Below are 26,621 nucleotides of genomic sequence, written 5' to 3'. Positions count from 1 at the left end.
GCTTTATAGGCTTCTACATTTTTCCATTCTATACCAGGCACTAATTAATGTGCACAGCAAATTATGCTGAAGAATTGTGTGAGAAGAGACTGTCATCCAAAACAGAAGGAAAAGTAGGAGATGTCAGTAATTACATGCATTTATTCCATCAAAGTGTGCTTCTGGTCAGATCATTAACTGCAAAGCACCACTCAGAGTGCAATCTGAGATCTGGAGGAGTCAAACATCTCATGCCTTCTCGTGCCAGACGAATATTTCAGCTCCTGCATCAATCTCTCTCTCACCTTTCTCGTCACCATCGCAGTGACAAGTCCCTTTTCATGGCTTGTAGCATCTTGCCAGTTTCCTCAGGCAGAAAATTTCCCTTTCTGAGTCACTGTAGAATTTCTCAGGCTGGAGAGCAACCAAAGCCTCCCCCTGCTTTCCAACTCGCTGTACAATTTGACAAAATCTTCACCCCAGCCTGGGGACAGAACTGCAGCCCCATAAACAGCCTAAACACTGGGGGATGTCTGCTAAACCCTGAGCTTTGCAAGCTACAGGTGAATTTATCTACATGCTCCTGGTCAGAGGTGTCTGCAGAGGCCAAGGCAGGTCGTGGGGGCTGTGACCACCATTTGGTGATGGACACCTTACCTAGTGGCTGCAGGTCTGGAGAACACAAGTGTGGCTCAAATGTTGAATTTCAGGATGGATCCAGGAACCTCTGAAACAGATCATCTCCGTCCTGAAGATCAGAGTTTACACACACACCTGCTGCTAAAATTCTATTTCACTGGGACTGCCAGACCAAAACAAGCCCTACTTATTTTAGAATGACCCTGCCTAAAACCCACAGGGATGTGGTGGAGGAAGGCTGACTTTCCTGGGTAGGAATATTGTGGCCTCAAGCAAGCAAGGGTTGTGCCAGAACTTCCATCCTGCTCCAGCCTGGGCAGGCTCAGCATCCCAGGGGAGCCTGTGCTGTGCAGTAGTGGTGCTTTGAGTGCAAACCCAGCGGCACACAGCTGGTAGAATAACACTGGCAGATTCCACACAGCCCAGCACCACCTGACTTGAGTGATGAAAGCTGGAGATTTCCTTCCTCTGTGTGATTAGGCTCCACTGTGGCATTAAAATCAGGGCATACCATGGAAAGGAAGGTGAGGGGACCTGGCAGGTCACACTCCAACATCAGCAGCTTCTGGGCTGCCCTGGCCAGCCTTGACCTGCAGCATTGTTTAGAGGGGAATGATTTCTGGGCAGGATCTGGGGTCCACTGGCTGTGCAGTCTGAGGCAAATGACTTGGTTTTTCTTGTTTCCAGTACATCAGCTTCTTGTATAAATCAGAGATATTTTGAAGATTAAAGTAAGAGAAAGGACCCTTGGGGAATATAAGGAATTTGGTACCCACTGATACTTCAGTATAGCTGGCATCTGGAGAGAACAGGAGAAGAAAACAGCTAAAATTTATCTAAAATTGTCCCTTTCTCCTTTAAATTGCACCCTTCCTTGGTTTGGTGCGATTTTTTGTTCTGTTTTGTTTTTGGTTTTGTGCAGGTACCTTGCAGCAGTGCCCACATCACGCTGGCTGGCAGCAAACAGAGGGTCACAGCCAATTCTGGGCCACAAGCACCAACCCCTAGAGAAGGAGGCCAAAATACAGGTCAAAAGCTGCAGCCATTTGGTGAGTAGCTGCAGTTTGTGGTTATTTCAGCTAATAAAATTGTAATCCTCTCAATGACTGGTCCAAAAATAGGTTACAATTTTGGAGAGAGACAAAAAAGCATTCACTCTGCTGCTGGGGTCGTTCCCTGCCCTGCAGCTTCACTCTGCTTTCCAAAATAAGGAGCTCTGCCGTCAATGCATGGCTGCAAAAGCTCTGCTGGAAGGTAATTAGGGCAGGACACAAATATTCATGATGGGGATGGGTCCCCTGCCGCCAGGGGCATCCTGGGACAAGGCACCTTTTAGTACAAAAATATTCCTGCAATCTCTCAGAGCTGCAGCTTAGTGTAATAATGTCTCTCCCAGGCAGAGCACTGGCAGATGTGCAGCAGCTAAATGAGTTCTGCAGCCTGAAGCAGCCACCCAAGCAGCCAAAGGGAAAGTAAATTTCCCTCCAGCACCAGGGTACTGTGGGGGTGGCAGCAGAGCCCAGCCTGGGAGGCTGGAGAGGGCCAGGGAGCACCAGGGATCCCATTCCCCTTCATCCCACACCTTTTGGATGGGGTTCTCTGCCCCTTTCAAGGCAAGGGTGTCTCTCCTTTTCATCCTCATCTCCTCTCTGGCAGAAAAAAGTATAGTGAAAATGCCTTACCCTGATGAATTTATTTTAAATTTCTGCAAATTAAGTAAATTCCAGCAGGATGAAGAACATGGAACAAACCCTGAGCACAAAAAGTATTTCAGGATCACAGCATTTCCTGTGTGTGAAGACCCCAAACATTGACCCTGCACCCCCACATGCCCCTGGTTCAGGCAGTGAAACATCCAGACCTGTGTTTCACCCTTCTCATTGCCTCAGGCTCCAGATGGCTCAGCCAGTTTAAGGTCAGGAAAGGATTTAATGCAAGCAAAGAGTATCTTAGAGAGACTCTGAAAATATTAGCAACAGCATTATCCAAAAATGTTATCTTCATTAACTGATTAAATCATACAACAGTGGAATAATTCATTTTAACTGCAAGCTGTAGCACAGTGCCTAGATTGCCAAGCCAATAGATCTTTTCCAGTCTCAAAAGAATCTTTTCTACAGTGGATACTGGCATCAGCACAGAACTTCAGACTGCTAATGCAGCTGTTAAGAGTCTCCCCATGGACAGACCATTCCTGAGAGTGTTCAAGGCCAGGCTGGATGGGGCTCTGAGCAACCTGGCCTGGCTGAAGCTGTCCCTGCCCATGGCAGAGGGTAGAATGAGATGTTCTTTAAGGTTCCTGCCAGCCCAAACCCTTCTGATTCTATATTCCATCCCCTCTCAACACCATCCAGCTTTTGCACTTAGTTGGGGCCCATCAGCACTTGAGAGTTGTGTGTTTCACTCCTGATGTTCAGAGCAGGCATTTCTCAGCCATTGAGAAGGGAACCTGGAAGCTGCCAGTGTTTCAAATCCACCTTTGCTCATTTCTGGAGACACTGAAATGAGCAAAGGTGGATGGAGAGGGCAAAGAGCCACATCCCATGGGAAAAGTGCTAAGCAACAGCAGGACCAGGATCTGCTGCTTCCTGACAGTGGGTGCAGAATAATGACATATAAAAACACATTTCAAGCCAGTGTGGGGCACCAAGTACAGAAGATACACTTCAGATGGTGAATAAGAACCTCTTCCATCTCCTTGTCTTGTTTTTCTCTAATAAAATTGTTTTCTCTGCGAGCTGCAGAGGTTACAAGCACAGCCACACTTCAATGCAAGTCCCTCACCTGCCCAGGCACAGAGGGGCTACTTGCCAGCCAGTTTTCCAGGTCCTTTTGTGAGTCTAATTAAAGCTTTCCATTTTTTTTTTTTTTTAATGTGAGAAGCAGAGCTGCTAATTAACTGCTGAAAATTATACTGGGGATCCAATATCTGCTGTTCAGCTACCTTAGTGCTCATCAGCTTCCCAGGGTGAGGGAAGCAAAAGCAGCAGAGATACAGAGGGGATGGGAAAACAAAAAATCCAGCAACTTTTGTAAACAGTGGTGGATTGGAAATGGCTTTAACCTGAATTTCATAAGAAGCAATAATAAAAAATATCTCTATATCTAAAGGTTGGATATCTACAGTAGAGTGCCAACCCACTAAGTGTTGTCCTCTCTTTGCATTTCCATTTTCCTGATTTCTTGCAATTCTTTTTCATAAAATTGAATAAGGAAAAAAAAAATAAATCAGATGCTAAAAGCACTTTTAATTCCCTGATCCTTCAGTGTGTGACAGATCCTGACAGGGAGGAACAGAACACTTGTTTAGGTGAAACTTTACATGATGTGAGAGCCATCCTGTTTGCAAGGAATCCTGAAATCCTGGGACTAGGAGTCTTTATTTCTGATTCAAGGGATTATTTAGCAAAAAAGATCCCTGTGGGAGTATAGAAAACACCCCCAAAATCCCTGTGGAGCACAGAACAATGTCAATGGCAACTGGCCCCTGAAAATGTGCTGCATTTATCTGATTTGTGTTAATTTGTCATCTTAAATAGACCTGGCCACCAGGAGAGGATGGGGTCAGGAGGTAGCTAATAGCAGATGAAGTGCTGTTGCTTGAGAAGCATTTCAGGAAGTGCTGCAGCCAGGCTGGGAGGTGCTTTTAATTAAGATATAACCTAAAAAGGCTTTTTTTGATGAAATGCCAAAAGCAGAAGCACGAGAAAATGAAGCAAGTGATTTGGGCAGATGTCTAACCAATGGAAATGTTTTAATGAATTGCCCTTAAAGCAGCAACAGAGCTACTGAGATGTTTTGCAGGTATCAGCAGAAAGGATGATTGCACTAAAAATCCTGTTTTTTCTTTTCCCCTGGCCCTGCTGACCTCTCTGGAAATCCCTATGCAGCCTCCCCTGCAGCCTGAAGAGCCAAAGCTACCAACAAAGCTCCTTCCTGCCCCTTGGAGAGGAGCCACTGCTGTGCAGGCTGAAGCCAACCCTGGTGTTCCTGTGGCTACACTTCACAGGAGCTTTGAATAACAAAAATTAGAAAATCTGACCGTGGCTAACAAATAATACCTGCCTGAGCAGCAGCTCAATGCAGCACATCCCTCCGTGACTCCAAGAGAATCCCAGAGGAGTCCCTGTGGGGACACTGCCTGTGGGTCCTCCTCTGGGAGCCCAGGGCTCCAGGATGGCTTTCCAAGGACAAGGAGAGCCTTTCCCTGCTCATGGCTTAGCTGGAGGGATCAAACCCTGTTCAGCTGTGGCTGCCGAGCTGTTGCATGTTGTTTGTGCTTTGCCCACTGAGTGGAGCTGGGGACTCTCCCATCCTTCCCCTCCGGGCATGGTGGCAATGGTTTCTTTCCCTGCCCGGACCAAGGGACAGGGTATCTGCTGGCAGTGTGGCTGCAGTTCTCACTGACAGGTCCCCACATCACTCAAGTTTGAGGTTTTCCCCCCAGTTTCTACACAGAGAGTGAGTTTTTGAACTCAGCTGATGAAGCCTTGCGCAGGACAGGAACATCCAACCCTTCAGAAGGTGAGGGATGACAGAACTTCCTCCTTCAACACTTTCCCTCTTCAGCTTTCTGCACAAATTCCACTCATTCACCTCTCAAATATCTACAGGCACTGTCAGGAATGTCTAGTAACACATTTAGGGTTTTCAGGAACCTCCTCATAATGTGGTCCTTGCTGTGTTTTTTACACCTGTTTTATACAAACCACCTAAAATACCAACAGATGATACAGAAGGTCAGCAACAAAAATGTTCCCATCATCTGCCATGAGGATCAATTCAACCATTAAAACAAACTATTTGAGAGACCATCCAACACCTGTACAAGTTTATACATTCCCTGCAAAAGTTCCCTGGCAATCTGGGAGAGCAGTGACGATGGATGAATTCATCCATCCACCACCACCTTTCCTGCTGCCAAAGATCAAGTCAGAAATAACCTCAGAGGAGAGCAGAGCAGGTCTCTAGGGAAAAGAGACGACAGGGAAATAAACCAGGGTAAAATTACAGCTGTACAAAACTCATTGCATTACCCTGCAATGGAAGGATAATTAGGAAATTGGTTTTGTATTAATGATTCATATCTAGCTGGGCAAGAGCTATGTCAGGAACACAACTTTAATTTAACCTAATACTGCAGTACAAAACAAGGCTTGCAATATTTTAATGCCCAGAGCCTCCCAGTGTTGCTGTCTCTCCTCTCCCACCCCTTCTCCCCAAATCACTGTCCCAGACAATGACATTTGGGGACCACCTGCACAACCCAAATAGCAGCTATTTGTCCTTAGTGTCCTTGCCATGAGGCAGGTTCAGTGTGAAATGGCTGGGCTGGTGGGATTGTTTTCCATGAACCTGATTATGATTTCTGAGTCAATTTGTTACCGAATGATCTTCTAATTGGTGAGGCTGGATAAAATCCATGAGATCACTGAAACTTTATCCTAAGACTGGCCCACATGGTGCTCCTGTGAGGAAGTCTTTAAAAAAAAATCTCTGAATGCCACATTCCTGGAAGTCAAGATTTTAGGATATGTTCAAGCCTTTTTATTCAAATATAGCAGATTTTTTCCCTTGTGTTAAAGGAGATCATTCTATTCAAATTATGTCAGCACATTGTCAGTGTTGACTGAAATAATCAGTGTGTTTGTGCAGCAGATATATTAAGGTTGCCTCTACAAGGTTTTTTCTTTGCAGACAAAAAAATCTTTGCCTGACAAAAATTTACAATTTCTCATGGAAGCATTACCTGTGGAAACCATGCTGCTGATATGCAAGGAGACACAAATGTCACCCACCCCTGCACAATCATCTGTGGATGAGGGGTAGATTGATGTATAGCTCTTCAGTTTGTGAAAAAAAGTCTACGCATTTTTCACTGATCACCCTACATTTATGTGGCAAGCAATGAGTTCTCTTTGGTGTGTAATTAATTTTATTAATGTGGAAATATTTAATGAATGGTAGATTTAATCTTTCCCCTTTTTCTTTGCATCCCAGACTTTAGAGTAACTCAATATCTGTTCCAAAGTTATAAAGGGAGCTTCTTCTCAATAATGGCCTCAAGGCACAAGAATATACTGAATTTTATGTACTTACATAAGGTAAAATGAGAAATATCCCATTAGTCAATTCCTTTTAATCTAAGAAAAGGGGAAAGGATTTCATAGCATGAAAAATTTTCTAATGTATTGAACCATGTTGCCATTATTGCTTTACTGCCTGTTATCACAGGGCTCTTATCAGCCCATGCTCCTGGTAAATGAATAAACCCTTTCACAGCACAGCTCTGGCACAAATGGTAACCCTGGGATGGGACAATGGAGTCAGAGGGTTCTTGTCCTGCCCTGGGGACCCACCACTCATCCATGTGGGCAGCACTGCTGTCCCTGGAGGCTTTGCACAAAGATTTGGGGATTTAAAGATGAACAGGGCCATGCCCAGCTCCTACAGCCTTCCCCTGCCCATTCCAGCCAAGCCAGGGCAGGAGCTGGTGCCACACCCATCCCTGCTGGGGGGACAGAGGGAACCCCCAGAGCTGGTTCTGCTCCTGGGCACCACTAATTCACTGGGTAGAATTTGCCTTGGAGGGATTGTTTCAGTGAGTGCCTCACTCCAGAGAGGACTTCACACATTACTGAGTTAAAGAACACTTAACAAACCCTGATGGGAGTGTCACAGTAGGCAAATGCACTGCTGGTGGGGGTGGGCTGTATTTTGGTGAATGTACTTGAGAAAAAACCACTTGCTGACCCTTCCAAGATGCCTGAATGGGATCCTCCCAGTTAAATCTCTGCCTCTTCCACCCTGTACATATAAAAGCACAACACAGGCCTAAACTTTCACTGTGAAGCCAGTTCTGTGCCCAGTGACCAAAAAATCACTTCACTGCATCAGTTTCCTAATTATTTACTGGTGCTACCTTTCCTGTTAGATAGGGTTCCCATAGCAACATTACTTTTATCACATAAGAGGATTTACCAGATTAAACCAGACGCCTTCAGGTAATTAAAATACATGAAATTTCTTTGTTATTTACATTTCTGCTAGTGAAGAACCACAATACTCAATTCAAACCAGGATGTTGAGGATCTTTGGGACCGAACAAACAAGAAATAAAGCTGTCAGTGTTTGTCTAGTACAAAATGGGGCCATGCCAGCTGCAGGAGGCATTGCACACAAAAAGCCTCCCAGTCTGGAGCATGCAATGCTGAGAAGAGCAGGCTGTGCAACCTGGTACTTGCATTTGGAGGCAGTGCCAGAAGGTTGGGATGAGTGGCCTGGTTTATTTTCTGGAGTCAGTTTTCAAGAGAAGACATAATGCTTTGGATGTGTAAGAGCTTTAACTCCGGTGTCCTGGGCTCAGTGATGGTGAGGGTGGATTTGAAGGTGGTCACCTGTTTCCCAGGTGACTTCAGCTGGAGATGGCATTTTCCACTTCTGCCTTGCAAGGTCTCAGACCTCCAGTTTATTAGAGACTGTGCAAAACTCATTCTTCCCAAAGCTGCAAAATTTGACTTCCAGATAAAATGGCTCAAGGATCAAACCCAGTGCATCTAATAAATTCCATCTTTCTCCAAAGGGTTTGCATTTTGGGTTTTGTTAAAGCGGCAGCGCTTTAGCACTTCCAGAGGCTCTCTACCACCTTTACACCTCTGATGCTCCTGGTTGCCCCAGCCTGTTGAAGGTGAAGGCAGAGACAGGGTCAATGTCTCATGTAAAGTGGTGGGGATTGGAGCAGCTCTGGCAGCTCTACCACTGGAGTTGGAGCAAAAAAAGAAAAGAGCAGGGAAAGTCAGATCTGGGAAAAAAACCAGCCTTGCTTTGGGAGATGAAGGGCATTTTGCACAGAGGAGTTTCTTCTGCTGGTGCTGTGGCCATCAGGTAAATTCTGGGAGGTTGGAAGCAGATTTTGTCCTGGGGAACTGAGACTCCAGCCAGTGAAAGCACTTTGGTTAGAGGGCTGGAAGAACCTGCACATCAGCAACAGTGAAGACAGGTCATCCAGAAAGCTGAATCTCAAGATGCTTCACTGTGAAACTACATCCCACACCACAGTGTATTTGCATGGCTTCCAGTAAACTGAACTGCAGAAACTCCCTCTTGAATTAAATCTGTCATCGGTGTATTTTAAGATCTTTCTAATTAATGTACAATATGAGTGACTGCTGTGGAAAGTTTTCTTGTTTGAAAGTATTGGGAGTATTAAATTCAGTGTTGTTCTTCACTATGTGCTGAGCTACACCACTTATTTACTCCACAGCTTAAGTCTGGAGGAGTGAGGACTTAAATCACTCCATGTAGGAGGCAACTTCAACTTTAACAGCAGAGGCAGTTCAGACTTGCAGCCTTCTTCATGCCTACTTTGAGAGCTTCAGCAGGAATTTAGTGCATGCTGTCTAACCCATGGGAAGCCTCAACTCCTCCTAGCAGCCACCTCTGCACAGACCAGAGGTGGATGAAAGCAAAAAGTCATTTAAGTGCAGACAAGGGTGTCCTCATCGTTATCTCTGGGTCTCCTAACAGCTTCTCAGGGGGATGAACAGAGCAGCTCACCCTCTCAGAAGTGAGATTTGCAGTCCCCACAATCCACACAGACCCACCATGCTGAGTCACATTTCAAGTTTCTTTGCCAGACATTATAACCAAGAATTTTTTTCTTAAGTTACAAAAGAGCTAAGTTCCATTATTTGGTGCTACACACCATGTCCAGCTTTGCATGACGCAGAACTGCAATTCAAACCTGACTGCTCTGATGACAGGCAGAAGAGAGTAACCTGTAGCTGAAACCACATCAGGCCCTGCAAGTGCAGTTTAGCCCCTGGAAATCCAGTTTAGCCCCCAGAAAGCCAATCTAATGCTGTCTCAGATATTTCCATTGCAAATGGCTCATGAAACCCATGTGTGACATTGCTGTGGCCTTGCAGTGTTCTTTTAATTGTCCTGGCATGTCTTCAAAAAGATATATTTGTTTTCAGGAAGATGAAATGGAAATCATTTTTAATGGAAAATGAGTACAGAAGGGATTACACAGAAAGAAAGTAAACCAATACTGTTATGCCTGGCAAGTCTCCTCCCATTTTTTAATAATCTGGTTAACTCTTGATTAAAAAACCACAAAGAACTGGAAGACAGGACAGTGCCCAAAGAGCAAAGCTGTAAGCCCAGCCAACACCCTTCACTCATTTGGGAAAAAATGTTGATTTGGGGTAATTTGGAGCGGATTTAGGTGCTTCCATGGAAAATTAATGATGCCAACACTGCAGAGCAACCTAGTGGGGTGCTCATCAGCCCCTTGTGAGGGCCTTGGGTTTGCACTGAGTGGACTCTTCATGGGGAATCCCCTATTCCTGAGGGCTGCAGAGAAAATCAAGCACCAAAACAAATGGCTCATGTGGCATCCCACAGGCTTAGACAACCACCTGAACTCATGAAAGATTTCTGAAAGGGCAGAAAGGGACATGATGCTGCTTTTGGAGAACAATGAAGATGCTGGGCACATTCAGTTCCTCACTGCCCTAACACCTGAAGGTCATCCACAAATCCTCTGAGGAGCTCTCACAACTTTTCACTTTCTTACAGCAGTGTTACACAAACACCCAGGAGCACCAACCCGACCTTATCACAAAAATAAGATGACACATTCCAACAGTCTGAGTGCAGGATGCTCACAGACCCACTCACAGGAGTGAAGGTCTCTGCTCTGGATGGTAAATTAATCAGCCTCTGAGCTCTGAATCTTTTCCAGCTGTCCCTAAAGCATTCATCTACCTGAGGGCTCAGCCTTACCAATCTTTACAGCACAAACATTACCCACTCGGGCTTATTTGGATTAAAATTGCAAACCGCTTATTTTCTAGACATTAAATTTTAGTATAAAGTTTCAAACCCCATTGTGAGCACTCTCCATTCCCTGCTGTAGCCTAGCAGCAGCCACTAATGCTGCTGGCACACACTCTTGCCAGGCTACACCTAATCACTGCCCACTGAGCCATGGCACAGATACAAGAGCAGGAATAAACAGAGCTGTTGTGGATCACAAGTGAGATCAGCTGGGAACTAGCTGGGACCAGCAGCTGTAAAATGTGCCATTGTCAGAGAATTTGGAAGGGCAGGTGCCTGTACTCTGGTGGTCCTTCAGCAGTGCTTTACCTCTGCCTAGGTGGTCTCTGGACTTCAGTACAGTTTGCCCCAAGGGTTGGTCCCAGCCCTGTCCCCAGATTCATCTCTGCTTGGGCAGAGTGATGTTAGACCCATAGAATCCCCTAGGCTGGAATTCTAGGGTCACTGAATCCAGTCATAAATCTGACTCTGACAATTCCAGCAGCTTCAGGGTGGCTTCCCATCATAACAAGACAAGATGTGGCTGCCTGAGAAGCTCCTGCCTGGTCTGAGGTCTCATCCAGGTGCTCCACAGCCAGCAAGGGATGGCAGCACTTCACGAGGACAATGCACCTCCCCTGCCCCAGATGTCTGTTCAGGAACCCCAGGGATCTTCACAGAAATGTCTTGGATCAGACATGACTCATGGAGTGATTCAAGCACCTGTGACTCAGCTTTCAATTGATTGCTGTGGTCATGGCCCAGCTGGTAAAATCTAACGTGAAGGTCATTTGAATGAAATGAAACAGGCCTCTTCCTAAGGAGCATTTACTGGCTTTGACTCTTCCCTATGGATTTCTAATTTCAGAACACAGAGTGACAACAGACAATCTCTTCCATCCAAAGCCTGACTCATTTATCCACACAAACACAACAGAGGCAGGGGGGTTAAAACAGTGATTGCTTACTCTGCCTTGGCTTTTCCCTTGGGCACAGCCAGTCTGTTCCTGCGATCCTGCTTCTCATGCCCCTGGCTTGTGTGTGTTCCTGCTTTCCTCTAGACTGCCTGGACAACAACTGTCTTGTTTAAATTCAATTTTTCAAATCATACAGTGTCTCATCTTCCCTCGTAGGAGAAGCCATTTCCTACCTGGAAAGAATCATCCATTGGAAGTTAAGCAACAGCGGAAAGGAAACCCTGGGATAACTTGGTGTTATCTTTCAGCAAGCAACATCACTTACAACAAACATTACCCCACACTGTGGTCCTGAACATGTGACAAATATTTTCCTTTATATTTTTAAATGAAATCTGAACCGAAGCAATGAATACCCCAATTCTGAATGAAACCCCTGTAAACAACAGTTTAACTGGGCCTTCCCCAAGAGACAACTAATTTTATGCTTCATCAGAAAGAACACATTTTCCTTCCAAGAATTTTAATCCTTTCCCTAATTCGCATAAGTTAACACTCAGAGGTGATTAGAGTTGCAAGATGTGAAGTAATCAAGTTTAAGCATTGTACATAACAGTCAGCAGTTTCTGCACAAGGCAGAACCTACCCCTCAACAAATTTATTAGCAGAGTTGCCCTTTCAAGTCTATCTGAGGATTCTCTGTTGTCAAAAATATTTCCTTTATTCCCACGGTATTTGCCTAAAGAATTCCCCAGAACACCAAAAGAGCAGAACAATAAAGAAGTTGCCTTTATAACTCTTCATGCACAACTTTTGGGTTGTATGGGGCCCTCTGAGCTTTTTTTTTTTTGCTTGGCTTTTTGACTCATCTGAACTAATTTACTTTGGGTCAAATCCAGAAACCCTTATTGAGGCAAAGATTCATCACCTTCAAATGACCAAATCTTGAAAGAAGCTTCAGTCCCAGAAATAAAACCATCAATTCTATCAGGCTACCTCTCTGCTAATAAATTAAATAGCTTTGGGAGCATTCTCTCAGATATTGGCCAGCTGGCACAGAATGATCTGTGTCCATAATGCTTCACTCTCCCAATCTGCAGAACAAAAAGTTTTGTGAAAATTATCTGTGGGGAGCATTGACCCATCCTGATGCACCCTGATCCCACCTTATCCCATCTGCACCACGCCTGGGGAGTGCCATGGACATCTCTAAAAACTGAATGGTATCAAGGATTGACCTCCTGCACCAGGAAATGAGATCTCAGAGTCCTTGAACATGAGCACAAATGTAGCCTCAAACTCCAGCTTGGGTCAGCACTTGTTGCTGGGTTTGCCCAGTCCTTTATCACAGAAACTATCAGTGAATCCAAATGTAAAACTGAACCAAGGCTCCTGAACTTTGCAAAACATGACACTCTTTGGGTTAATCTTGGAAGCTTGAACTTGCAGTTTTCCAGTTAAAATGCCTTCCTGATACAGCTGATAGGAAAACCTGGATAATCCTTGTACAATCCACTGCAGTACTGTATTTCTCCACTTAATCCCTCGTGGATAAGAGTGAGAGGAGTTATCAAGAGAACAGGATGAATTGACACCATTGACAGACCAATGTTATGAAATATGCTCAGTACTGAACATATTGCTGCCCCTGAGCAGCAGTGAGGGAGGTCTGGGCTGTGGCTGCCTTGGCACTGCACAGAAACCCTGCTGTGATGCCTTACTCTGCTTTTTCCTCCTCCTCAGGCAGGGCTCTTGCCTAGGGAATGACTAATGCCACACTCAATTTCCTTAATTTGGCTTTGTATTGCTTATACTGCAATGGAAATTTATGTTGGAGTCTGAACAGAGAGAACCTGCTCTGAAGGGAGGGGAAGGACAGCCAGAGCCAGAGCCAGAGCCAGGGGGACTCTTGGGCTCACCCCCAGCTTAGTGCTCGTGGCTCAGGAGTCACCCTCCCTCAGGGGCACCACTGTCCACTCCAAGGCAGCACTCTTCATTGAAGTCAGTTATTTCAAAGGTTTTGCTCCTTGCTCCAGAGTCTGCTTTCTCCACAGGTCTCACAACAAAGCCAAGGGAAACCCCAAACATGGAACCTGAGCTGTATTTTGCGCTGTAACCTCCATTTAGTACCCTTCCTCTGGTGCTCATCCCCTCTGTCCAGTCTTTCTAACCTTCAGGCCAAGCCTTAGGCTAAAGAATGTCTCAAAACCTCTGAGGATGGTTTTTCTTCTCTATTGCTTGAAATGCATTTTAAAAAAAAAGTTAAATACCTTTTATTGTCTGTGTAATACAAGCAGTACTGCACCATCTGTGTTTCACCTTCAGGGAGAGAGAGGCAGGAAGCCCTTGCATACCCAAGGAAAGGCTATCAAATTAAATAGAACAACAGAAAAGAAAGCCATCCTGTAACCTAGTTTGTGCTCCTACACTGTTTATGGTGATATGAAAGTGCTGCTTGATCAAAGAACAATTTCCAGGCTATTGTACAGTCAATTGGATTTTTCTTGGATGCTGAGCTGTTTCCCGGCTCCCAAAGATATTTAACCTGGAAACCCTGCAGCAGGCAGAGCAGAGGAGTTGGAAATTGTGTGCAGATGCACGAAATGCTCATCCATGGCTCACATGTGTTCAGTGCCCTCCCACACAGCCCGTGGGATGTGCCCTGTGCATGGCACTGCACTGCACATCCCACAGGGACCGGGAGGGCTGACAAAGGAAAAGGCAAAAGGAGGCCAGCAGCACAAAAGATGGAGGCAGGGAAACATCCATGGCAGTCTGGGATAAGGAGGGACCCAAGACCCCAATTTACCAAAGCTGACATGCTGTTTCCCCACCCTCTCAGCAGCAAAGGCAGCTCTGTGGCATGGAGAGAAGCAGTTCAATCCCTCAGCCCCAGACACCACCCCAGGATCACACAGCGTGTGCTGCAACTTCAGCATCAAAATGAGATCCTCATCCCCACCCAGCTCTTTTCAAACTTAAAGGAAAAAAAAAAAAAAAGAAAAGGCATTATGGAAGAGTGGGCTGAGCAAACCATGAGTAATAATTCCTGACCCCATGGCGAGGTTGTTAGTTATGAGGAAAAGGTTCATTATCTCCTCCTTTACCTATTTTAAGTGTTTTAGAGTTCTTCATTCCTCTCACTGAATCTCAGAGTTATTTTACCAACCTCCAGAACACTCCTAGCACAGCATGGTGTTGTCACAAGCACTCAAGAACAGCTTTGTGTGTGCACCAGGTGGGCCAGGGGCTGGTACAGGCTGGTCCTCCAGGCACCAACAGAGCTTGCAAGGCCTGGGATATTCTGTATTTACTCTCAGGTCTTTTACAATGCAAAATAGGAAAAGAAAAATAAAGAAAGTAAATTACTGCGCTGTCAGGAAAAAACGGCAAGGCAGTCAAATATTCCATCCTAAAAATATTCAAATATTCAAATATTCCATTCCAGCTCAAAAAGAAAGTATTGTCTATTTCTGACAACACTAATACTAAATTTGCATTATTACGTCAGAATGTTAAGTCCATGGCCCAAAGGTGTCTCTGAGTCCAACAGACTGCAAAGAGAGTGATTAGGACAACAAAGTGCTTTGTAAAATGCCTTCTGCCATCTGCCAGTCCTGTGCTGCTTTCCAGCATTTAGATATCACTGATAGCTTCCCATCTGCAAAGCCCCTACCTTGCTTTAGCCACTCCATGAGCATTTCTTGGTTTCCACAGCCCTACAGTCCTTCTGCATTTAGTTACTGCCATGAAGATGATGAGAAGCACATGGACATTTTACTCAAAGTCACCCTGGAGAAGCATCACCCAGCCCTCCTGTTCCAAACCTGTGCTTACAGATGAGACTCCTTCTCCAGTGCTACCCAGCAGGGCCCCTTTACCTGCAAGAGGGGACTCTGAGCCCAGCCCTGACAGCCTGAGGGATCCCTTGAGCACAGGACTGAACAGGGATGGGAAGTAAAGCAATTGCATTAGACAAGAAAGACAGAAATTTTTCTTCTTTTTTTATGTGCACTCAATAGAAGAAAAATAACTGCAGGCAGAGACTGTGGGTGAGTGATGGGTTCTCAGCTTAGCAATATCTCCAGAAGAAATTCTGTATATTATATTTTGCTCTTGAGAGCAGTGATGGACGAGCTCTTCTCCTTCACATCTTCCCACAGTTAAACAGAGCAGACTCTCACCAAGCTGCCTTTCTCTTGCCTTGACCTTTTGGGAAGGAACAGGGTCAATCCTCTTGGGGATTCACAGCAGGCTGTGCAGACTGGGAAATGCCAGTGTCTCCCCAGCCCCTCCACAGCTTCTCTGGGCAACCTCTGCCAGGCCTCACCCCCTCTGAATAAGGAATTTCTTCCTAACATTTAATCTCCATCTCTCCTCTTTTAGTTTAAAACCATTCCCTCTTGTCCTATCACCATCTGCCTGTGCAAAATGAGAAATGTTCAGCTGAAAAACACAGAAATGAGAAATGTTCAGGTGGCAAAAATCCCAGGGGAAGGTGAAGGTTAAATACCCAGACAAGAAAAGCCAACAATGTTGTTCTCCATAATACAAAATCTGAAAATGGGGACAGAGCACATTCCACTGCTCTGCTAGTACAAACTGCAAACAAATTGTTTCTGCAAGGGAAAAAGATCTTTCCTGAGCAAAAGAAAAAAAAAAAGCAGAGTGGGGACTAATCAAATTCCATGTTCCTCAGCAGTGCAAGACTGATGCCTCCCACTCCAATGCCATTTCAATAATTTGAAAAGAGAAGTCAAACCTTTAATGTCTAATTTGCTTTTCTTGTAGATGTTTTAAGGACCAGAGGACCTCAGTGTATCAGTACCCCTCCACAAGCATTCCTGAGTCCATCTCCAAATCTCCCTAAGTAAAAAGTTCATCATGCACGTGGGTCATTATGGGATGGTGGCACAGACCTGAAGGTCTGGGCTCAGGTTCAGAAATCACAAGTTTTCTGCCATCCCCAAGGCAAAGTTTTTGCCAACCACTTGTTCCTGGCTCCTGTTGGTGGAATGAAAGCTCTGATTTCTTTGGCTACTGGAAAAGGACTGGAACTCCCTGGCAGCTGCAGGCAGGGAACAGATATGTTCAGTTTGGGGGAAAAGCAAGCACAGATGTCAAAATTTCACTTTATCAGATTCATCAATCAATGTGATAATTAAATAAACAAGCCCAAACCCAGAGGTTTTTTTTTTTTTCATTCCAATCTGTACTTATTGCTTCTCATTCCTTAATTTCTGCCCACTGTTTGGCTGATGTTGAATCCATCTGAATCCCATGACTTCCATGGATCAGTCTCCCATGAGGCAGGGGAAAACAGGCATCCAGATCCAGGTCATGATTCTGCATGCCCAAAAAGCATTTCACACACTTTTAAGATATACTTCACCCTCACTGTTTAGAGCTTTCTTTTAGCTCATCCCCGGGTACTCAGGTGGGAGACCAGGAATAACATTAGTTTTAAGAAAATAAAAGAAACTGTTCAATATTGTGGAAATGTTGAAGCTGGGAGGAGAATTAAAACCAAAACAACACCACCCTTCCATACAGAAGAGATTACCACTGTCTAGCAATCTTTTATTTTTTAAAATTTATAAATTTCCCCTTCCTATTAAGAATTATTTGAACTGCCAAAAACTGATTTCTCTTTGCCAGCTCCTTCTTGTAGTCTATAGTCTCCCTTTTCCTATGGAGACAAAGCCATGGTGAATAATAGCACTGCAGATTTACCAGATAAACAACAAAAGAAATGTTACTATATACTCTAGACTCCGCCTTGAAAGCATCAATTAGATGTGTATTTGCAGCACAAAAAAAAAAAAAAGTGAAATAAATAAAATGCACTTCTTGGACTAGACATGGCTTTTAATTTTAAAATACAAGTTAACTTTTGCTCATGATGGTGCTGGACTGGCATGGAGGGGGCCCTGCTCAGTTTTCCTCCTACATTTACAAATGAACCAAAGCTTTCTTACAGGAAAACTCCCATCTCTAAAGAAAATGATAAAAAGAGTTGGTAAATCTTTGTGAGGCTCCTGAGTGCCAACAAAAGAGCAAACTTGAGCCATTCCTTCAGATGGATTTGATGATGGCAATGTCCACCCTGAGCTGGATCCCTTCCCCAGCACATTCCACACCAGCCACAAAAGCCAACATTTGCTTACAAAGCAATTGTTATAGAGCTAGCTCCTGACTTTTTAATTTATTGAATATTTGTTCCTCTTGACTGAAACTCCAGCAATCTCTCTGCCAGAACTAATATTTTAAATCGTGTATTTTAACATAATTTGAATAACTTTTTCAAAACAAGTTATTGCTGTGTCCTCTTATTTTGCATCCTGCCTAATCCCAAGGTCAAGGAACTCAAGAGGGGCTGCTTGATTTTTCTGAGCTTTGGACAAGAATTTCCAGACCCAACAAGAGCACTCTGCCAGCAAAGGGCTGCATTTGCCATGGGCTCTCTCTGGGGTGCAATGGACACTTTACAGCAGGACCACTCTTGGTTTGTTTTTATTCACTCTCTGCCATGTATTTGAAACTTTTGTCCTCGCTCAAAAAACCAACAGTTGAGCTTGCAACCTTCTTTTGTAAGGTCTTCTGTGGCCTCCACAAAACTCTTCAATCAAAGCTGGAGTGACAGCTGAAATTCATCTTTTCTAAGACATTCTATTCCATCTTTAGTATTGTTATTATGAAAAAGTTTGGGTTGGTGCACATCTACTGTCCACACAGCCAAACAGGAATGTTTATCACAATGACAAATTGACCTATTTTGGTTTAAAGGGGTGCCCTGTAATAACTTGGTTTCAAAAGTTCTTGGGATAGATAGATGACAAGAGTTACTAGTAGCAGATCTATATTAAGCTATTTTGAATCCCACGTTACACAACAATTACAACCTGTTGTATCCCCACTGATATTTTTCCATGGTTCTACTCTGTCCTTGCAGTTCCTTCATGTAAGAACCTCTTGTTTTTCAGTTCAGGAAGGCAACAGGACTGAAACTGTTTCCCTTCAGCGCCAAACAGCACATTTGACAACCAACCTGACACAAAGGCAAAGGGAATTCTGCTTCTATATTAATACAAAAAAAAAAAAAAAAAAGGCATTTTTAATTGGTGATAGCTCAGCTGAGAGCTGCCTTCTGAATCACACTCCATCTCCTGTACAGGGAGGTGCTGTGAGCCCAGAGGAAAACACAGCACTCTGTAGGTGTCTTTGGTTCAGTTGGGTCTCCAGCCTGCCAGAAGCAATTTCTCCAAGAGAGGATTATTGACTCTGAGCTGCATCATCCGGGGGATGCAGCAAACTGATGAGATTTAGAGGATGGGAAGCAAAACACAGAACCCAGCTGAAAGAGCAAGGAATATTGAGAAGTGTGTGGACTAAACACATTGAAGGAATTGGAAAGCAACAGTGACAAATGGATAAAATAAATAAAAGTAGGGATCTTCCACAAAACAGCTGCTGGAAATATTATTTCTAACTTGGTTTTCCCTGCATTCTCACTGCCATCCTCACCCTTAATCCTTATAAAGAAAATAAATCTTATAGATAACATTTTCTTCCTCTAAGGCAAGATAATTTGCACCAAAGAACAGAACAAGAAACTTGCTGCAAGCCCTCCCAAGCCCACACTTACCACACTGCTGGAGAAGGAGGACACCAGGCAGCCTACTGGGGTATACTGAGAACTAATAACAGAAAACTGATTTTCCCAGATCTTTAAATGGAACAGGAAGGCTTTTTTTTTTTTTTTTTTCTTTTTCCCCATTTCTCTCCATCACAATCGCCTTGATCAGTGTCTCGGATCAGGATGGTGTTTATGTGTGGGATGGCAGTGGGTAGGACCCTCCACCATGGTGAATCAGCCCAGCTGAGCCGGCTGGTGAGGCCATCAGCTGATTCCTGCCAGCTGAGCCGCTGCCTCCCCGCCTCATCCTCTCCCAACAGAGCCCCGGCCGCCAGGCTGAGTCACAGCTGCTTTGAAGGTGGCACTGGGGTGGCTCTCGTGTCCCTCCCTGCCCCGGGAGGGGATGCTAGGGAGGAGGCTGTCGCTGTGGCAGCGAACCTCGAGTCAGAGCTCTGAAAATGACAACGGGGGGGACAAGAAAGGGCTCTGAGGAGAACAAAACCCCCCTTCCAGCCGCCTTCTGTGACAGCTCTTCAATCTGCTTCTGCCGGGGCAGGGGGGACAGGGAGGATGGCTGATGCAGGGATGACCGATTTCCCGAGGACTGTAATTACATGGGATTAAAATGCAGAGCTCTGCAGTTATTTTGACAGAAATTACAACCTCAACAGGGGGAAAAGTCAGGGAAGGGCAGCAATAAAGCAGAACAAGCAGGCAAATCCAGCTCTGATTTAAGCACATCTCCACTGCCAGATTTGGCCACTTGGCACCCACTGACAGCTGTGTATTACCCAGTGATCCTTCCTACCAGAGGCAAAATCACAAATTTCCTCAGGGATTGCTAAAATGGCTCTAAATTTCTACTTCAGTGTTTGGTAGCATTTCTTTCCTTCCCACAGATATTTTCCTTCCCCCACTGCTTTTCCTGCAGAGAGGAGCCAGTGATGTGTTCCCCTGCCTGCTCCTCTCCCTGGCCAGCAGCACCCTGGGCTGCCCATGCCCTGCTCCCCCCTGCCTTCAAGAATCATTAATTATCATAAGGGAGAACATTAACTGCACAATGTCAAATGACTCTTCAATTTAAGAGCTGGTCTGTTTTCATCAGTCCAGGGCTGAGCTGCTGGGCTGCTCTGTGGTGAGACCCACTGCTGGTATTCCACTTGTGAGCATGCTCTGCCTGGGAAATACTCAGACAATCCAACTGCCAGCAGGGAATAATATCTTGTAAGTCATGGAAAAGACAGGGAAAAAAATATAAAAAGGAGCATAGGCTTGTGTAAGTGTTACAGGTAGGGAATTGTGAGGGTGGGTAGGGGCTGACATTGGTTACTTTTGAGGAGTCCATCAGGCTGAACATCTGCATTTCCAAGCAGGGCTAAACTCCATCAGGAGACTGGGTTTGCTCCAATGCTGTTTGAATGTTTAATTTATTCAGAATAATTTAGCTTCATTTGGGGAGTTGCAAATGAACTGTTACTTGTTCAACAAATCACTGGGGTTTCTTGCTTAGAAAAATAAAAAGGGAAACAGACATATTGACAAAGCCAGTGCTGCTTGTTCATTATCCACCTTTCCACAGTCACCCAGCAGTGGCCAGTGATGTTCCACAGCAACTCTGTTGAAGCACAGCACACCTCCAGACCAATGGCCAGCAGGAAAAGGGAAATTACACTCCTAGACATTCGTATTACATTCCTATTTCCAGAGTAGGAATTGGAAAGAATGGAATACTCAGAAAAGCACATCTTCCCTCCTATATTCTTGAACACCAGAACCTCCATAAAAGCCTCAATTTTTCAGGATAAATTGACTTTCTGATTTGGTATGGGCACAAGAGGATAAAAATTGCCTGCAGGCATGTCCATCTGTAATGTGTTTGAGGAACTGGTGGTGTCAGGCACTGTGTGTGGCACAGGGCATCAGGCAGCTCATGCTCCCCAGGGAATGGGGAAATTGGGATTTCCAGCTGGGTGAAGCCTGTTTGTACATACATTAATGTGGGGTGGTGGTGGTTAAATAACTGTTTCATACTGTAATATCTTTGCTGTCCTACAGCAAAATTTCATTATGCACAACTGTTCTTATTCCTATTGGTGTAATAAAAGCACCTCAGGAAATTCTGTAATGTTAAAATCAGTGGCCAAGTCTCCATTCAGATCTGAGACTAGAAATAATGCTGTATCAGCACAATAAAGTTGTTAACAGAAGACCAATTTAAATTTCTCCTTAAAACATAGATCCTGGGTTTCATCCCTTCCTCTGCCATCAGTGCTCCTGCTCCTCCTGCTGTGGGGCTGTTCCTGTGCAGGCAGGTCCCCACTGTCCCCTGGGGTGACCAGTGCCACCACACAGGAGCAGCTTCTGGGTCAGCAGCCACTGGTCACCATTCCCAAGGAGCACAGAGCAGCTTTGTCCCTGGTCCCTCAGCTTGATCCTTCCTGGTGGGAAAGACCCAGAGGCCATTCCCTGCAGCCCAGCACAGGCACAAATTGAATGGCAATAAGAAATGGGGATTAAAAACCAATTGTTTTTATTAGGCTGGTGGGAAAACACTGAAGCATTAGCATTTTTTAATTAGTAGTGGTGCTGTGAATGTAAAAGATGACAATGATGAACTCTGCACAGAGGGTTTCTCCTCCTTCCCTTTCTGATTCCTCTGCTGCTTAGGTTTGTGTGCTGGTTTTCTCATGCTTTTGTTTGGTTTACAGATACCTCTCATTAGCTTTGCCCACCGTGCCAAGCCCCCAGCATGTCTGGAGCACCTGGGGTTCCTGCTGTCCCCAGGGAGTCCATGGAGCTGTGGCACATCCCCTTGCCCTGCAGCACAGCAGTGAGCCCACAGCCCTGGGCCCTGCAGGTCACCAAAATGCAGCTCAAAGGCTGTGTTTTTCACAAAGCAAATCAAACACAACACCCACATAAGACAGTGGTGGGTCCAGGATGTGAATGCCATCCCCAGCCCTGGGTGGTGAGCACCACTGAAGGTGCACATCCTTCTCAAGGAGCTGGAGTGGGGGGTGGAAGGAGGGGGTTTCCCCTCACCCCCTCCCCTGACTGCAACAGGCAGCCTTTCCTAACCAGGAGTTGTATACACCAGGAGAAACATGAGTGAATCATATGCTTCAGAGTCCCTGCTGGTCTCTGTTGTCATAAATCAAGAAGGTAAATATAGATCAGTCACTGCCTGGGTTTATCAGGGTGTGTTTGAGCAGAAGCTGGGCTGTGGATGCTTTATGTGGGCAGTGAGAACACACCCTGAGCATTAATCTGGTTTGTCTAATTGATGTGGTTGTTTCTCTTTTGCTGACTGGATACATTAAGAAATTGTTCATTCACTCCTCCTGGTTTTTTTTATTGAAATCTACTTGACTGTACCTCAAAGCATGAAACAAAGCAAACCATTTCATTTTCCCTTGTGCCCTGCACAGAAGAGATGGAACCAACTCCTGCTTCAGCTCTCATTTCCAGCTCTGCTCACTGCTGGTTCCATGAGACTGAAAACATCACCTCACATTAGGTAAATCTTTTCATAAAAGCCATTAACTCCTTTGTGGAAAACCCAGTGGATTTTTCCATGAGATGTAATTTCTAAAAGCCTGTAGTTATAAATGCACAACATCAAAGGGCAGAAAAATAACAATAAATTTAAAAAAAGAAAGCAGCAGAATAGTTCAATGCAAGCAGCATTTTATTTGTGTACATTCCACCTGATTTCAAGAGCTGCATCACATCTATACCTGGACCACTCCAGAACCAATTCATCAAAACGTGTACTTTTAGCATCAGATCTCATGGAACCAGAAAGGAAAACAGTATTTGCTTTGCATTGATCAACAGGGTTTTTTTCTATGAAGAACTTTTTTTTTCCCCTTCAATTTTCCAGTCCTTTTCTGCACTCTGAGTCTTTTGCATGCTAGCTGGCACATCAGTGATGAAAAACACACTGTCCTAATATCCTCCTCCAGCTCTACAGAAGCTTGCTTGAAACCTATTTACTGCTGGGATGTGCATATTAATGTCTTGTCTTGTTTGCCTCAACAAACAGAAAGGAGCTATTTTAAGTTAGTAGAAGACACACAAACTATTGAAAGTCCAATCTTTGTTTTCTAGAGAAGCCATCTGGTGCCCATTCCCTCTTTTGCATTGGTTTTAAAGCTTCTCTGGGGTGTGGACAGCACCTCCCCGTGTATCAACAAAAGGTCAATGAGGGATGGCTGTCCAGGTCGTGGGACCTGTGCCAGGGATCTGACAGAGGGCAAGGCATTGCACCAAAGCCAGGGGATGGGGCAGCCACACGCTGAGATCCAGCTCATCATCATCGAGGCAGGACCCTGATCTCTGATAGTGATATAATGAATACCAAACTAAAACCTAAAACTCTGCTATCCCAGGCTGTGATCTTATCAGCCTCCCTGGAAAGCTGAGCTGCACCAGCCCCTGCAGGCCTTGAATAGTAGATTTCAGCCAATATGCTGCAGGTAATTCAATCCGAGCCGCTCTGCTCTCCCAAGCAGCGCTCAGCCAAGGCTGCATTACCATATTAAACCCACAGTGACTTCAGAGGTGTGGGCTTTGGCTCCTTGTCCTTCAGCTGACATGCAAAATCAGGGTGAACAGACCTGGAATGGCCCAGCTGAAATATCTTGGCTGAGCTTCAACTGAGAAGCTGTGTTTAGTCTGAGGCAAAGTGCACAATGGTGCACATCTGGATAAAGCTTTTGCCTTCAGTGCTGACCCTTCCTGGCACTGGCCTTTGGCTTTAGCAGTAAGGAATCATCGGGGCAGAGTAGATCAATAGAAATGTCAATGACAACAAACTATCAATTCAATACCTTCCTCTTTTGTTCTGCAGTGCTGTTGGTTTTAGAGCAGATGTGCTGTGCTCTCCTGCTGAAGAGCTGATGCTACTGAGCTTCTAACCCTGGGATGTTTCTAAACATTCCCTTTCCTGCAAGGCCTGCTCCTGGGACAGCAGCAGTTATTCTGAACACGCAAAAAGCTGCACTTTTTGTGAAAAACAAACAATAAACAATAAACCCTCTTATTTGCATGCAAAGCAAATGCACTCAGGCAAACAGCAGCCTCTCATCAAACCCTGGGATGGGCAAAGCCCTGTCCATTATTATTAGCAAGATGGATAAATCACACAGCCAGCTATGATGCCCAGGAAGCATTCACTTACCTTTCTTTTTTCCTTCCCCAGAAAAAAATGCTGTTTTCTTTTTTTCCAAGCAGAAACAGTTCAGTCTCTGTGTCAAACTTGGCAAGCAAATGCTAAAATACTCTGCAGACCACTGATATAACCTGGCGTTCCCAGCAGTGGCGAGCGACCTTTTGTGTATGAGCCCAAAATAAATGCTGTGGGTAGTGCTGCTCTTACTGAGGGCACCACAAACAGCTTCTCCTGTGTATGGACAGCCCAGAAGAGACTAAGCTGGACCTGTCACCATGATGTGTCACACTGGGGACAAGCAGCTCATGGGTGTTCCCCAGCCCTTGGTGCAGCACTGCCCACCCAGAGCCTCACTCTCCGAGCCATCTAAAACAAGGTACTGGTGATGGGGAACTGAAATGGGTCCAAAGTGGGTGCCATGAGAGGCAGCAAGGGAAAACTGTGATCAAAAACAGTCTGGTGTGTGCAGCACCACAGCAGAGCAAGTCAGCCTTCAGCAGCCTCCCAGAGCTCCCCTGAGTTGTTCAAGGCCAAGCTGAACAGGGTTTGGAGCAACCTGGTCTGGTGGAAGATGTTTCTGCCCATGGCAGGGGGATGGAATGAGAGAGTATTTCAGGTCCCTTCCAACCCAAACTATTCTGTGATTCTGTGAATAAGCCCTATGGCAACAAGTCTTCCCTGCTCGCTGCAGGTGAACCAGGCTGTGCGTCCCCTTGCCAAAGCCTTGTCCTCAGAGCATTCCCACACTGATAACAAAACCATTTACAGCATCCAATCCTACAGCAAATTAAAAATAAGGTCTCCAAGCTCTTTACAGAAAATAGTGAGTTTCTACCTAAAAGTAGCCCAGTGTGGCTGCTGCTAGAGCCACAGCTTTACTGAGATGAGGAACCAGCAAAGCCAAGCAACCCTCTCAACTTCAGAGGCACCCCTTTACAGGGCACATGATGGGTGGCAAACTCCAGGACCCACACTCTGAACTGAGCACTGAACCACCAGACAAGCCAATGTCAGCAGGGGCAGGCTCCATGTGGCACATCCCATCAAACCCAGCATGGCTGGGAGGCTTTGGGGGCTGAAGGACATCAAATAAGTGCTGCTTTTCTGGGGAGCATCCAAGGGGAGCCACACTCATGCCTAACACAGAGATGTTGCCCTGTGACAGCTCTGTATCCAGACTCACAGCCCGTGTGTGATCTCCAAACAGATCCACTACTGTCCCTGTACTGGTATCATCTTTGTGCTGTTACTTTCTCTGTTACTCTCAGAACAAACTACTAAAACCAAATCCTGCCATCAGCTTCACCCTGTGACTTTAATAAAAATCTAGATGAGCTAAACCCACTTGCAGGACAGCAGGAACTGGTCAAGTATCACTTGATTAATCCATAATCATCACAGCATACATGGTGAGACCTGGATGGACACTTAGCAGCTACATGGTGGCCCAAAACATTCATATTAACCAACCCATGAGATGAAGAAGCTGAGAAGGCAACAAAAATAAGACTTCTGTCTGTTTTGGTTGTTAAAAGCAGACTTATCTGAATAGGAAAAGAAAATAGTGTGTGGTCCTTTAAATAAGGCAGCAGCCTCCAAACACTGAATCATTTAATCCCCTCTCCTGGCAGCTGCTTTATCCCAGCCTCCCCCCGGGTCTGCAGTCCCAGGGCAGCCCTGCTGAGGACTGCAGCTCCCAAAGGTGGGGTGTCCCCAAGGTGTCCCCACCCCACACAGCCCCCAGCCCCTTCACACAGCTCTTCCTGTGTCTGTGACTGAGGTTAAGGCTGCCCTTCCCCTTTGAGGATGGTGGTGGCACAACCAAAGGGCATCACTTCTTCTGCATGCACCAGTGACAGCCTCCAGCCAGGGGAGAGGCCACAGCTCATGCTGGAGCTAGGCTTGGACTGTGGGTTTGCATGGGGATTTGGAAGGGATTTATTTAATGCTCCATCACCCCGTGTGTCTCTGAACAGGGAATGTGTCTGATGGGTGCATTACCCATTCTTCTCTGCTCAGCCTGGCATGGATGACATAGAGCAAGAAAGAAAGGGGCTGGGAGAAATTGTAGCTGGATAACATCAAATGGCAAAGCACTCCCAGGGTTGCTGTGCTGGGATTTTACCCATTTCTGTTTATGCCCACGCACCATTGATGCAGAGGGAAGCACCTGATATGGGTTTATGAGAAACATCCATGTGGATGTTTCCTTTCAACCTGTCCAAGATGCCTCTTAGCAATGCAAAATAACCCCAGAATAATCCCTTCCATTGCTCTAAGCATAAATTAAACCCATGGCCAGTTCCACTACACACAAGTGATTTAAATAATGAAGAGGGTGCACAGTGAGTGCTGGGCTCATCCCCTGCCCAGCAGTGTCAGGGCTGCAGTCCCTGTGCATCAGGGTAAGAGCTCACGGGGTCAGGGAGGAGGCAGGCCCAGCTCACCACTCCAG

General features: G+C 45.4%; 1 long non-coding RNA gene across 1 annotated transcript in view; it reads right to left on the bottom strand.

Moving 5' to 3' along the window:
* The window catches only part of LOC127059928 (uncharacterized), a 33,698-nt gene extending 14,583 nt beyond the window's left edge, over positions 1-19,115 (bottom strand). Inside the window, exon 1 of the long non-coding RNA XR_007778279.1 lies at positions 19,003-19,115. This is a non-coding gene — a long non-coding RNA (uncharacterized LOC127059928). The remainder of the gene's footprint in view (positions 1-19,002) is intronic.
* Between the last annotated feature and the right edge of the window lie 7,506 nt (positions 19,116-26,621).

This window comes from Serinus canaria, chromosome 9 (genome assembly GCF_022539315.1).
Source record: "Serinus canaria isolate serCan28SL12 chromosome 9, serCan2020, whole genome shotgun sequence".
NCBI classification, from domain to species: domain Eukaryota; kingdom Metazoa; phylum Chordata; class Aves; order Passeriformes; family Fringillidae; genus Serinus; species Serinus canaria.
This window is presented reverse-complemented; position numbering and strand designations above follow the sequence as displayed.